The sequence below is a fragment of the Haliotis cracherodii genome, unplaced genomic scaffold, assembly GCF_022045235.1.
Source record: "Haliotis cracherodii isolate W230 unplaced genomic scaffold, xgHalCrac1.p SCAF_20, whole genome shotgun sequence".
Classification (NCBI taxonomy): domain Eukaryota; kingdom Metazoa; phylum Mollusca; class Gastropoda; order Lepetellida; family Haliotidae; genus Haliotis; species Haliotis cracherodii.
The window spans coordinates 7,580,159-7,595,649 of NW_027266276.1; the positions used below are offsets into that span (position 1 = coordinate 7,580,159).

Genomic DNA, 15,491 nt, shown 5'->3' on the forward strand with positions numbered 1-15,491 from the left:
ACCACTTCGGTGAAACCCACGAGCATGGGTATGGTGCTGACAAACCTAGAAACATAATTGGGGCGACCGGGATTTAAACCCACAATCATAGGTTTCTGGCGTGCCCAAGGGACGCAACTCTGCACAGCAAATCGCGGCACCTTAGCTGACTGGGCCGCCCGTGCCCCCCAATAGCATTTGAACAAAGACACCAGAATGCTATCTCTTGTTATCCTGTAACTGCTATGATGCTGTCATATTACAACAGGCTTTATAAGTAAAACATGCTATTTCTCTTACAAAGAACTGTTGAAAATTAAAACTTATCTCAATATGTAAAACTCTCTACTTTATATGCACATATATACTGAAACACTTTTATAACTCTTTTTCATTTTTTTTAAATAATTGGCAAAATGGCCACAAAAATCGAACCAAGTTCTGTGTATTTAGGCATAGGACAATCAAACACAACAATGTTGTCAAACGGGTTCAAATCTCATTCCATGTGTAGATGGACTTGAGCCCATAACCATATCTTCTCTGATGTGAAGTTGATCATGCATTGTCAGTTTCAGTACCTTATTAAGCGCCCACAGCAATATGTGCTAATAAATTGGCTAGTGAACAATCCCAATTAGTACCCCTTTCGATTGACCAATGTACACAAGAAATTTCTATTCGCGTATAATACGCACTCATGTGTTATAGCATCTATATGCACTCTTAATTATGGGCGATTAAATTCTTGAAAAATATTTGTGTATAAACACTTCAGGGTGTCAGCATAAACCACAAAATTAATCCTTTTTTTCACCAAAATAATATTCTAATAAGAGCATCCTTTTTCTAATTTTGAGAGCGACCTGGGCATTTATTACGTAAAATTACGCCAGAGGCCTTAAATGCAATAAATATATCAACACTACCACTTCATTCAAGGACACAAACCAATGTTCTGCAAGCATGGTCCAAATGTTTATCGAGGACGGTACTAGCAACAACTGAGCCAATGACTGCTTCAATAACAAAACTAGCCACAACTATACACATGAAGCCATACTTACCATCAGTGACAGAACAGAGATGCACCTACAAGCAACCCTTCCTATATAACAAGGTGGAAGCCAAACCAGTGTTTCAAGGAACTGTAATGCATTCAGCTCATTGACACCAGATTCGACTGGCTCCATATAAGGAAACATTGACTGTAATCGGTAATTTGTAAGGTCGACTACGAGACTAGGTCAAATACACCAGGACATGGGCCGACCTAGATGAGTGGCGTTGATCAATGCAACAAAGTATTGTTGACCCGGATGCAAAGCATGCATGCACAATGCACGATTAACATGAAAGAACTTGTCTTTCTTGGTAAATGCTTTAGTTTTCTGAGAGCACAGATCTTGCCTCTCTGACGTCAGTTAATAGAGTTAGGTAAAACTAGACATGAAGGTCCCCAACTGAAACAAATCTACAAGTGCTAGCACTGGAAGATTGTAACGCATTTAGCTGTGGATTGTATATTTATAAATGTTCATGTACAGAAATACATTTGGATTTGTACCAGATAATAGCAGAGATAGAGCAATTGTAGCATTATTCTTAAACATGCATACGAACTTTCTGCATCTCATATCGCAGTGGATGCACTCTGTATTTATCTTAGGTCATCATTATCACTTTTTATGCATTTAGGACACAGGACTTCATTATTATTTTTAGTAGTAGTAGTAGTAGGAGTATAAGTAGTAGTAGTAGTAGTAGTAGCAGTAGTAGTAGTAGTAGTAGTAGTAGTAGTAGTAGTAGTAGTAGTGAATTATTATTATTTTATTATTTTATTACATTATATTATGAATTTGCATCATCATCATCATCATCATCTTTTTGCATAGTGCACAAATATAAACTGCTGAAAAATGCACAGAGAAAATGATAGATAATCCAGTGTTCCATTGAGCACTGGATTTTCATTCTGAGCTCCCTGGGGAGTATACAGTGACATATTTTGAACAACGTAACTTGCCGGAGGAAATAAAGGCAAACATGCCAGGAATTTAAGGTCAAACAAGACAATCTATCATGATTAATCTCCTTCAGAGTCAAACACTATGAGGTTTCAAATATGTGTGTCTTTCTCTCTGATCCGAAGTCCAACATGATGACCTACTGACCCTAAAATAGCATCCACGATGCAGCAAAAATGATGATTCCGATTTCCTTTTCAATGCAGAGTTTCACCGCGTTGTGTCAGATGATTTCTTAAGCCAACTTTAGCACAGTGTGATTTTAACATTCAAAAATAACACAATGATATTTTAACAATTGTAAATCTGCATTATTTCATTCCTACTGATGACCGATCGCATCTTACTAGACCCGTGAAGATCCGGGGTAAAATAGGTGGTGATTATTTATAGACCGCCGTCATATAGCGGGAATATTGCTGAGTGCGGGTCGAAGACTCTAATGCTAAACTGGATCTTCCAGGGTATTCTGATTTATAGTATTTCAGTAATGAGTTATATCAAGTTGTGTCAGCTAAATGTATAAGAAAACCCAAGGTAATCCTGAGGGGTGTGGTTTTACACTGCTTTTAGCAATATTCTAGCAATATCAAGGCAGGGAACACCAGAAATGGGCTTCACACATTGAACCCATGTCAGGAATCTAAACCGGGTCTTATTCATGACGAACGAACGCTTAAACCACTAGGCTACCCGACTGCCGTTTTGGAATTAGAAAACACAATCAGTGGATCCTGGCATGACTAGGGGACATAACTCTGTACAACCTTAAATCAATGAACCACCAACCCTCATATCAGCCTTAACGTCATGAGGACTTTTAGCTGAAAACACAAATCATGAAAAAAAGCTGTAACAGAAGACAAAGCCATCAGGTGACAATGCTCCAGGAAATAATACCATGCAAAGGCATGACAAAATTGTAAATTCATACTGTATGGCCATGACATTGTTAACTGACTGATCCGAACTTGGAGAGACTTGAAACAGGAAACAGATCAGTTCTATTCATAGAAGTCAGAAGAATGGATCTGATCAGGAGTGAAACCCTTTCTTTCCGTCATCATAAAAATGTTATCAGTCGCGGTGATCAGTTGATAATGTTTTTTGAGATGGGGGAAAACAGGGTGTCATTAGAAAATAGGGGTGACTATTGGTCTGGAAATCACTATTGCGATAACTATTAATATTGGAAGCAACTTTTGCGATAAATATCAATACTTTTCAGAATGTTCAGTGTAGAATTTTAGATGGACTTTAGAGTTGAATTAAACCTTGGAACTGAAGTTTCCTTTAAATGTGATAACCATAACAACAAATAAAAGTAAAGTGTGGGATATGACTGATTTGTTTTTTCTTTACCCTAATAATTTAAGAAAAAGAAACTTCCACATCACCATGTGTAAATTACTGCCACTCATGATCAAAAGAAAAACAAATTTGAACGGCATGGCATGTATTTTATTGATATGGTAAATACAATCGAAACTATCGATATTCCAAAATGATATCAATACTATTGATCGGAAAGTGATTTTTTATTCGATTTATTGACTTTAAGTGCCTACCAATAGCAATATATCGACATTTCGATTTATTACCGCTAATGAAAACCCAACTCAGAAACAGTATACTGACTCTCATTCGTGACCAACTTGTGTTATTCAGGGACAAGCCGAATAGTGACTCATGCCCATCTCGTGGCCATTTTAGCGACCGGGTTCCGTCTTAGCGCAAAAGGGCATACCTAAAACAATATTATTGCCAACTCGTTGTGAAATGGTTCACTGTATATTTCCCAGTATATTATATATATTTCAGAAGGAATTTAAAGCACATCGGGACATGCGGAATTATACAGTATGATTGAACACATTTATCTGTATCTTAGGTTTATTTTTAGATGCAAGACGTATGTAAAATCAAAAATTATTTCTGAGGGATTCTTTGACGAACTCTCTGGGCGGACTTTCTTCCACTAGACCACGAAGGAAGTCCAGAAGACAACAAACAAAGGCATAGCAAAGAAACCGATGTAACATACAGCATGGCTGGTCGAATCATCATAATCAATCATAATGAATCAAACTTGAAGATAGTATGTTACATTTAACCATGATAACAGACATTTTTCTTCTGGTAAGAAATGCACCCAAAAGGTTTTCAAATTTCAATAGTTGATTTTCACCAACATCTAAATCCCTATCTTAAGGATACTGAGCATGTGCAGGGACATTCCTGGGAACCATACGAAGTGTGACACACTCCCAGCCTGGGACTCATGTTCCATCTTCCTGAGGCAGGGGAGTTAAATGACTAAGTCCAGTTTCCACCCTTCCCCAACTAGGCTGGAATCATGGAGTTATATTTTGACTGGACTAACAAGTCTATGCACAGTCCAATCAAAATCATGTAATTAACCAGACATCCGGTCCGTAAACAGTCATGCAGATTTCGGTTGATTGCAGGATTTGCAAGGCTTGTGTACCGTCAACAAGCCATCAACAGAAATTTTCAAAATCTTTTCATCTTATAAATTCAAGGTGCACTTTGCAAAGACCAGTTTTATTACAATATAGCAATTGATTATCAATCAGATCATCTTGACTGGGCGCCGCCATTGTGTTTGATGCAAATGTAAGTGATATGAGAGGTGGAATCTGATTGGTCAATAGGATTGAGTGTGTGAGTGAGAATGGTTTTACACCGCTTTTAGCAATATTCCAGCAATATCACGGCAGAGGACACCAGAAATGGGCTTCACACATTGTACCCATGTCGGGAATCGAACCTGTGTCTTCTGCGTGACGAGCTAGCGCTTTAACCACAAGGCTACCCGACCGCCCGGTCAATAAGAGGGGCATAGAAGGAACATAACTCATAATAGCCACTGGTGGTGCTACGTTCAAGCCCAGAAATTCCAGCCTAGTTCGCAAAAGTGGAAAGTGGACTTTAACAGTCAGTTAACTCTCTTGCCTCGGGAAGATGATCATGTTCATGCATGAAAAATGATTCTTAAAGAGTCCACAGATCTTGAAAATAGAAAGATCCAGCATTACAAATTGGCACGAGTCCTATAGTCCTTGCCAAACTGGCCAATAGTTACGTATCATAAGGACCATTAGAAATTTACCATTTTTAATGGTTTTGTTTTAGGTGAGTTTCTACCAGTGTAGATCAAACTAAATATGTGTTTCACGTACACTGCCAGGTCATCTTATCTTGCACTGGTTTGAACTTTCTTCCTTGATCCAAGCTATATATAGCACCATGGGTCTCCCCACATTGGCATGGACTGATAACTCAGACACAGGAAACATACATAGCAAACACATGATCCTATTTTCATCTGTAGCAGACAAGGTAGTCCTGCACCATGACTGTGGAATATATTGTTTTATGAATAAAAAAAAAACAATCCAGAAACGTATGCAAAAGCAAGTCTAGCCAGCTCTCGCTTGCTCATTTCCACATGAAATCAGCATCGGGAAAAATATTGTTTTTATTTTTGGAGTCAAGAAGGGTATTGTGTAATATAAGAAATCTTAGACTAAATGTTAGTCTACAGACAATACAGTACAGGGAGTTATTTAGGATTGTTAACTAAGTCAATCATTATTTTGTTTACAATTTGGAATTTGTTAAAGTTCATATTTTCTTAAATTCAAAGGTATTTCAGCCGTATAAATTAACAATTTTAGCATGTTTGGTCCACTAGTCCTTATAATGATAACATAAACCAAATTTCTACTGTTCCTTATGATACCTAATCTATTGAGCACTTTGGCAAGGACTATAAGACTAGTGCCAATTTCTAACGTCATATTTTGAGATTGCATTAAATGCGCTAATATAAAATGAAGAATCAAAACCTGTTCCTTTTTATTGTTATTTTTGTTGTTATAAGTGAATGCAGACTACTTCTACAAAGCCATAAAAATAGTTATATATATTAATACATAGTAACAAGAATTGGGAAATTTCTAACACTTGGGGCTGAATATTGGCCTCAAAGCAGATCTAGGTAAGTCCCTGCAGTGGCAAGGCATATTATCATGATTATATTTAACCAAATATATCTGATTGCCATGATGATGTATAGCACATGTTATAGGTATAATAAGAGATATGTTTGTTTGCTTGTTGTTTAACACCGCACTCAGCAATATGCCAGCTATATGACGGCAGTCTGTAAATAATCGTGTCTGTAACAGACAATGCTGCGATTGACATCATGATCAGCGATCCACACAATAGGAATCAACGACATGCATCAACCAAGTCAGGGAGCCTGACCACCTGATCCCGTGAGTTGCTTCTTACGACAAGCATATATGTAACATGATGCAGGCAATATACAGCTATGTTAACATGCAATAACATGCTCGTGTCAGGAAGTGCAATAGTGTGTGATGTTCTTTTGTTTCAATACTCTACTTATGACCAGGACATGATTTCAATGGGCAAAAACAATTTCCCTGTCACACCCCTAAAATTGAAACCAATGCTAGTGTTCGAAATAAACAGGGATCTGCAGGCCCAAGGCCAACAGATTTGTTCTGGGGCTGATAGTTTTAAATTTCAGCTTTAAGAAGAAATACAAAGGAAGAGAATTTATGGATGTCAACTTCTTTATTATTAGGAACACAACATTTCAGACTAATTACTTACTTCTTTATCAGGTGAAAAAAAACCTGAACAGTTATTTTATTTTCAGAGATTGAGTGATGGGGAACGCAGCTTTTAGCAATATTCCAGCGATATCACGGCGGGGGACACCAGAAATGGGCTTCACACATTTTACCCATGTCGGGAATCGAACCCGGGTCTTCGGCGTGATGAGCGAACACTTTAACCACTAGGCTACCCGACCGCCACGGTTTCTAACGGACTCACGAGGCTTTAATGTTTGGATTCAAACAAACATGAGGCCCCTCAACAGTGACAGTCTAAACAACCCATTGTTTTGAAACTACAACAATCTTGAACAAACACTAAATCCCTGTATGGGATAAAGTTTATTGGGGAATGCACTACACCACTGCAAATCACCTGACCCAGATACTGAATAATGTTTGACCATGGATTGGTTTGGACGAGATTGCACTATACCTGATACATTATTTCACAGTCTGGAGCCCAGTTCAAGTCTATGTCAAGTAACTTGCTCCTCATGTGAAACAACACACTGTCCGTGTCTAATTTGGATAATCATTATAATCTTGTGGACTTCAGATTAATAATAAAAAATTTAAGTAAATGACAAAGAAAGGGATTTTAAATGAATTTAATCATACTTGTAAGACTGTCAATTGTCCAGAGTGTAGTTCAAGAGTGAGTGAGTGAGTTGGGTTTAACGCTGCTTTTAACGGTATTCCAGTTATATAGCAGCGTGTCAGCTTAATGTGGGAGGAAAGCCTGAAGTGATGCAGGTCTCAGACGTTTAGCACTTCGGTGAAACCCACGAGCACGGGTATGGTGCCGACAAACATACAAACATATTCGGGGCGAACTGGGATTCGAACCCTCAATCATAGGTTTCTGGCGTGCCCAGGGGATGCAACTCTGCACAGCGAATCGCGGCGCCTTAGACGACTGGGCCAACCGTGCCCCCTGTAGTTCAAGAAATCATTGTGTTCTGACTCTGAAATATAATTCTATTGCATTATGATTCTGTTCATGTTATCTGACCCATATCCTGTGGTTAGTTTATTTGTTGTTGAACGTCACACTCTGCAACATTCAAGCTATGTGACAAGGGTCTGTTAATAATCGAGTCTAAACCACACAATCCAGTGATTGTTTGTTTGTTGTTTAACGCCGCACTTCGCAATTTTCCATCTATATGACTGCGGTCTGTAAATAATCGAGTCTGGACCAAGACCATCCTGGTGATTGTTTGTTTGTTGTTTAAAATGTTTAACACCGCACTCCGCAATTTTCCAGCTATATGACTGTGGTCTGCAAATAATCGAGTCTGGACCAAGACAATCCAGTGACTGATACTATGAGCATCGATCCATGCAATTGGGAGACAATGACATGCATCAATGTTAGTCGCCTGTGGTATCCTGTGGTATTGTCAATGAAGATTCCTTACGATGGTTTAGAGAAATGTCCAGGTGACAGTCTGTTTACCAATTATCATCATGTGCATATGTCATGTATGTAGATAATGTGATTGATTAACTCTTAGGCTTACTCTTAGCAGAAATTAAATTGAAATGTTTCTTGAATGCATCCAGACAGCACATAAGGACACCCTGAAACTCTGCAACTAGACTTTGACCATGTTGGCGACAGACTCGGGAGAGCAGACTGCTCAAATTCTATTCATGCTAACAGCTAATGTAAACTGGTTGATAATAGCGAGATGCAAAACAATCACCCTCTGTGTTAATACATTCCACAAGGAGAATAATGACTGAGTCATGCGTCTGTTAATCGAGATAGGCCTAGTGCTTAGACGTGCCAATGGCCGGCGTTGGCCTGACTTGAAAGCTTACAAGTGGTCCATTACAAATTGGCCATGGCATGATGCAACACCCCAACAACTATAGCAATATACACATCTGAAAGAGTAGAACTTACCATCGCATTCCCTTTGTGGTTGTAAGTGGTCCTTGTTGTGCTAACCTCTGAAATCCACTCAGTTCCAAACTTTTAGCCAGTACCAGGAAATGTCGTAGCACCTATGTTATTTACTGGGTTTCCGTCTACATTACAAGTATCAATTGTCGCGGAATATTTTGCGCGTATCGACACGTGAGGACCAGTCAAAGACTTCAGCGCCGTCTGAGTCTGAGAAAGATAACTCTCACAATTCTACTTATACAGTTATTTAATTGGAATAATCGTTCGTAAAATATCAACGTTGCTGATGACAAAATGAATGTCGGACATGAATAGAAAAGGATTTCCACCCCGTGAATGATTACCCATATAGGAAATCAAACCAAACTATATATATATATCACATGGAAAAAAAACACATCATATTTCTGTAGAGTCTCCAGTCTCTTGATGAATGTCAGAAACCACGTGAGACGTTTCAGATAAAAATGATTCTATAGATCTACTGAGAATCACCTCTGGAAACAAAGTGTCATTTTTTTAAAAAGTTTCTAATAATTATTTTTAGATGCTGTTTTTGTATAATTATTGAAGATAGTGCCGAAACTTAATTGCGATAGAAGCGGTGATAATTTTCTAGCTCTAGTTTTGGCTATAATAGTTCAGGGCAAACTATATTTACTTAACTGAGGGTAGAGTAAACTTTATTTCTTAATTAACGAATGAAACGTCCCCTCAAATGTCACACATGGTTTGCCAGGATCGTTGCTCATGTGTTGAGTCCATGGTTTGCCAAGATCGTTGCTCATGTGCTCAGTCCATGGTTTGCAAAGATCGTTGCTCATGTGTTCAGTCCACGGTTTGCCAAGATCGTTCCTCATGTGTTCAGTCCATGTTTTTTCCGAGATCATTGCTCATGTGTTCAGTCCATGGTTTGCCAGGATCGTTGCTCATGTGTTCACTCCATGGTTTGCCAGGATCGTTGCTCATGTGTTCAGTCCATGGTTTGCCAAGATCATTGCTCATGTGTTCAATCCATGGTTTGCCAGGACCATTGCTCATGTGTTCAGTTCATGGTTTGTCAAGATCATTGCTCATGTGTTCAGTCCATGTTTTTCCGAGATCGTTGCTCATGTGTTCAGGCCACGGTTTGCTAAGATCGTTGCTCATGTGTTCAGTCCATGTTTTTCCGAGATCGTTGCTCATGTGTTCAGTCCATGGTTTGCCAGGATCGTTGCTCAAGTGTTTAGTCCATGGTTTGCTAGGATCGTTGCTCATGTGTTCAGTCCATGGTTTGCCAGGATCGTTGCTTGTGTGTTCAGTCCATGGTTTGCCAGGATCGTTGCTCATGTGTTCAGTCCATGGTTTGCCAGGATCGTTGCTCATGTGTTCAGTCCATGGTTTGCCAAGATCGTTGCTCATGTGTTCAGTCCATGGTTTGCAAAGATCGTTGCTCATGTGTTTAGTCCATGGTTTGCCAGGATCGTTGCTCATGTGTTCATTCCATGGTTTGCCAGGATCGTTGCTCATGTGTTCAGTCCATGGTTTGCCAAGATCGTTGCTCATGTGTTCAGTCCATGGTTTGCCAGGATCATTGCTCATGTGTTGAGTCCATGGTTTGCCAGGATCGTTGCTCATGTGTTCAGTCCATGGTTTGCCAGGATCGTTGCTCATGTGTTCAGTCCATGGTTTGCCAGGATCGTTGCTCATGTGTTCAGTCCATGGTTTGCCAAGATCGTTGCTCATGTGTTCAGTCCATGGTTTGCCAGGATCATTGCTCATGTGTTCATTCCATGGTTTGCCAGGATCGTTGCTCATGTGTTCAGTCCATGGTTTTCAAAGATCGTTGCTCATGTGTTCAGTCCATGGTTTGCCAGTATCGTTGCTCATGTGTTCAGTCCATGGTTTGCCAGGATCGTTGCTTGTGTGTTCAGTCCATGGTTTGCCAGGATCGTTGCTCATGTGTTCAGTCCATGGTTTGCCAGGATCGTTGCTCATGTGTTCAGTCCATGGTTTGCCAGGATCGTTGCTCATGTTTTCAGTCCATGGTTAGCCTGGTTATTACTTGTAGGTTTGACGATGCTTGAGTTTGGAATCCAGATTGCAGTGATATACTTGAAACCGCGAAGACCAGGGTTAGAATAGGTTCAATGGTTGAAATTCGCCTTCCTGTTATTGTACGAATTTCTCAATTTGACAAATTTGAATCTATTGCTTAGTGCAATAACGTAATGAGACGATATTGTCTAGGTGTCGTTTTTTAGACCAGTCACGCACAGATCTCATTGCAGCCCCACCCATATGAAGATACTTGTCCCACAGTGGAAAGATTACACCTTTTGCTTAGCCAGAATTCGGGCAACGTGGGATATTGACGTTTCTCCCCTCTTTCGTACCCACAATTTACCATCTTCCCTGTTCATTGAGATACTGTCTCGGATGCATTTTAAGCGTGTATTTAGCCCATATGCATTAGTGATTGTGAGTCCCCAACAAGTGCTAACCTTTAGCTTGTGTGTGCACATGCATTATGTGCCGTCTACGGATGCTACGCGCCACACTTCACTCATGCTCGTGATTAGATGTTGCGTTCAGATGCAGCGCCACGGTATTGTAACTGTGCACCTCAACGATAAGTACATTGAAATCAATAGTTCCCTTATTTCTGTCGGTAGAATATAGGAGATCCTTTGTGAAATGCTGCTTCGACTCTTAAACCTTTCCTTCAGATGCAGTGTTATCTTTGCCACTGCTTGTAGATGAATAATCAGTGAGACCCGTTTATCCGGACGGTGTAGTATCCTGGATAAACAAATCCCAGAATCACTGTTTCGACGTTCCTCACAGAATCATATAGTCTGGACATTCTTAACAGAATCGTTAGGTATACGCTCTTACTACCGCCTCCATGGTCTAGGGGCAGAGCGGCTGCCCGGAGAGCAGAAGGTCCCGGGTTCGATCCCCAGCCGCGTCATACCAAAAGACGTTAAAAGATGGCACTTGTTGTTACCCTGTCTGGCGCTCGGCATTAAGGGGCTAAAACAAGGACTGGTCGGCTCGGAGTCAGTATACTGTGTCTGAGTGGGGCATTCATGTTAAACTGTGGTACGGTATCTCAGTAGGCTAGCACTATAAATCGGCATCAGTCCGGACTAGTACAAGCAGCTACACACACCTGCATGCACGTCGCTATATAAGTGCAAGAACCTTGGACGCCGTTAAACCCCATTTCACCTCACCCCAATCTGACGTGGTCTTGATTGCGTGGTCTTGATTGCGGAATAGTAACAAGCAGCTCAACTCACTGATGCCTATTACTTTTGACCAATTAGATTTTCTAATGAACCGTTTGATAAACTTGAAGTTTATTTTTGTTGGTAAAAGGGGGCGTTGGATCAGATCCAGCAAATGTGATTCAAGACCTTCAAACACCACAGTGTCTGCTAGTTCAGAATGTATTGTGTGTGTCAATGTTAACTATTGACGTCTTGATCTAGACTACGGAGCATTGTCTCCAATTTACACAGCACTCAGCAGAAGTCCCGCGTCATTGGTGCCTGTAAATAATGGAGACAAAAACCAGTGATTGATACGATTTAGCAGCTATCGTTCCCTAAAGAAATCTTTGCATACGACTGCCGTAACTGTATCTTAATATAGAATTAAAATACTGGGGTGAGTGACTGAGTTTGGTTTTACGCCGCTTTTAGCAATATTCCAGCAACATCACGGCGGGGGACACAAGAAATGGGCTTCACACATTGTACCCATGTCGGGAATCGAACCCGGGTCTTCGGCGTGACGAGCGAACACTTTTAAAATACTGGGAGCCATACTTGGATTATAAGATACTATAACCTCAATGTCATCAAAATCAGATCTGATTTTAATGAGATTGTTATTATCCTGAATCTGTACAGTTAAAGATGGTCAAGATTATAGATTATCAACACTCGTGCATTGTTTACATTGCTCTTGTAGTTATTTGTCCAAGTGTGTACGTTTTGCACTCGGATGGTAGCTCAGGGTGATGACGGAAAACAAAACTCGGGTGAAGATTGGACGACAGCCGCCATATTTAGAGTTGATGGGGAATATCGGTCGAAAAGACACTAGTAATGGCAATGACGTGACAGAACGCACACCGGGACCGAGTAGACTGGTTCCCATTCGTTCCTGCGACAGACTGGGTTTGGAAAGCGGAACAAGTGCAGCGACACCAAGCGGTGGTTCCGGGAACCAGTCTGCGGGACCGAGTTGCCAATATGTTCACGGTGCGGAGACCCGTTCTGTCACTAAAACACTGCAGGAAGCCGGACCCGTACTCTATGAAGGTTCATAATCCAATGAACTCACACTAAGTGACAGGCATTTGTGACATGGAAAACTAATAAAAGTACAAAAAAAGTTGCATCAGTAGAAACCTGTTTAAAAACTCCACTTGACAGAGATCATAGGGTGAATATGTCATCTGCTCGCAAATTGTATTTACTGTTTGTAGGTCGCACTTGAGAACGAGGCTTGGTTTTTACGGAAAAAGATATCAATTACAAAATTGAGGCTAAGCTCGCACACTGCTAACTTCCTGACGCTAGTCGATGAGACGAGGCTCACACAGCCCCTTCAGCATGTTCAACTGACGAAATGTGAGCGTTTTATATGTATGTGGTGCTTTTAACACGGTGTCATGACAAGGTTAGAACACGATGGGTGTAAAACAGTGCCATGACTTGGTTAGAATTTTTAAGTGTCTTAGATTCTAAGAGTAGTTCGAACACGGATGTAAAACAAAAACCGCTGACGGGGAATGCTGTAACTACTGCTACAGGCTCGTCCGTGACATTGCACGTTTAACAGACTGGTTGGAAAACACGGGAGCAGGACGATTGTAATGCTAGGCTTCCGTATTTTTTAAGAATAAACAGAGACCATATAATATAATCTATTATATGGTCTCTGGTATAAACTATAAAGCCAGAAAAGATAAACCACTTCCTGATCTAGATCAATGCCTTGTATTTTCAACCAGGCTAGACGTGTTATAACGAAGTTCTAACCTCATCTGTATTACCTGAAATCTGTATTACAACTGCGTTCTAACTTTGTATTATTCTTTCACTTATAAAGAGTATTAGCATTGTAGGATAGCCTACAAAGGGTGATCTTTTTCAATTTATCTTCCCTTCACTAACCCGCTAGGTGCGCTGACCCGGACGGTCACTCTCCTACCAAGAGTTCCATGCGGCCGGCAGCCAGCTAGCATAGTACCTCTGCCACAGGCCAGCGCCATGTGACGATTCGTCACATCTTTCACAGCCCATTCAAGATATTGCATATGCTTTTCATCCGTTTCATGTTTGACAAGTCTACACATTTTCATAAACAAATGTCAAAGAATGGTTAACTTTCATTGAGAAAGTATGCAAATACGTAAAAATCTACTTGCTTTAGCGTAGTTATCCTATGTTTACATTGGTTGTACGGCTCCACGTGCTGTCATCGAAGCCCAACGGAGAGCTAGCGACACGGTCACTTTGATGCATAAATATATATTGTCATGCAACTCACTGTCGCAGTTGTAGTAGCATATCTATATAGTTATGCAAAACAATATGTAAAGCGCCCCCAAATACTTGCATTAGTCCGTTCTATACTGATTTCTGAAAAAGCGCGTTTGTTTACAAACAAGAGAAAAGTCCGGTCACGAGATATGCAAATTAGCCTGTGGCAGTGGTGTTATGCTGAGTCACCACGCTGGGCCCCGTCTCCAATATCACGATATATAGGAGCCGGTACAGACCAATGAGGCCAATGAGACGATGGCTGTGAGCGCCTTCGAAATATTAAACATACACTATGTTATGTAATTTTTCATTGGTCGCTATTTTTGGACGCAGCGCGACCCTTCTACAAAAGCCTCCACCGAGAAACGTCACAAACTATTTTAAGTCATTTTGTTAGATGTGCCACCATAGGGTGCAAGAAAGACCTTCAAACTTTAAATTGTAATTAGTTGTAGGAAAATAATTTTTTAAATTATTTTCTTCATATATTTTACGTACATGATATCAATATTTAAGAGAAATGATAGTAAACATAGTCTAGCGTATTCTTTGCATGAACATTTCGCAGGTTTTCGAATACACCCCCAAATTGTGCTATGCGAGAAAAATATTTATTATACACTTGTCAGAAAACTTTGAGTGAATAAAATATTCTCAGGTATTTGAACGAGATACGCATGTAGGAAGTTTATATATGTCGACATATGTAGAGCCACCCATACAGTATAAATGTCGCATTGAAAATATTCCTAACTTTGTCCCACCGTATTCAAAACTGTGAAGTGTCTCTGTGACTTCTGCAGTTTGAATTTTATTCGACTTCAAAGTGAGGGTTGAAGAGGAGGGACAAATATGTCCCTCTATCATCCAAGGGGAAAGCCTATGTCAGTTTCTCTACTTCATAACATTTTTAGGAATTTTGTCAACCTTCATTCTGGACAAGGTGTAAATGGACCTCGTTGCCCGAAAATCTATAAATCTTCGGCCTACCTTTAGAATACAGTACCGTATTCTAAAGGTGCTCCAAAATATAGAAGTGAATTCTTGTAAATAAATATGTCAACAATGCAGCTCTTATAAGCATTTAGAGGGCATGATCGAATTGTTTTAGGTTTATGTGAATATACGAACGCAAACAAAATCATCGAATTTCATAAATACAATTTTTTATTTTTTTTCTGTCTTCACTTAGAATTCAACCCATGAACCACTTTCTATCCGCCTTAGCGCTCCAAAAGTTGTCAGTTGATTTTGTTTGTCTATTTTCCACTCTATAAAATTGCCCGCCATCAGATTTTCGTTTACCCAAAGACGTATATACGTCCTTGGTTTACCAAAGCAAACGCAA

General features: G+C 40.1%; 1 protein-coding gene across 2 annotated transcripts in view; it reads right to left on the minus strand.

Moving 5' to 3' along the window:
• The window catches only part of LOC139470278 (uncharacterized), a 54,935-nt gene extending 46,230 nt beyond the window's left edge, over positions 1 to 8,705 (minus strand). For both annotated transcript variants that reach the window (XM_071252633.1, XM_071252631.1), the window contains exon 1: positions 8,598 to 8,705. The gene's annotated coding sequence lies outside the window, so the exon portion shown is untranslated. The remainder of the gene's footprint in view (positions 1 to 8,597) is intronic.
• Between the last annotated feature and the right edge of the window lie 6,786 nt (positions 8,706 to 15,491).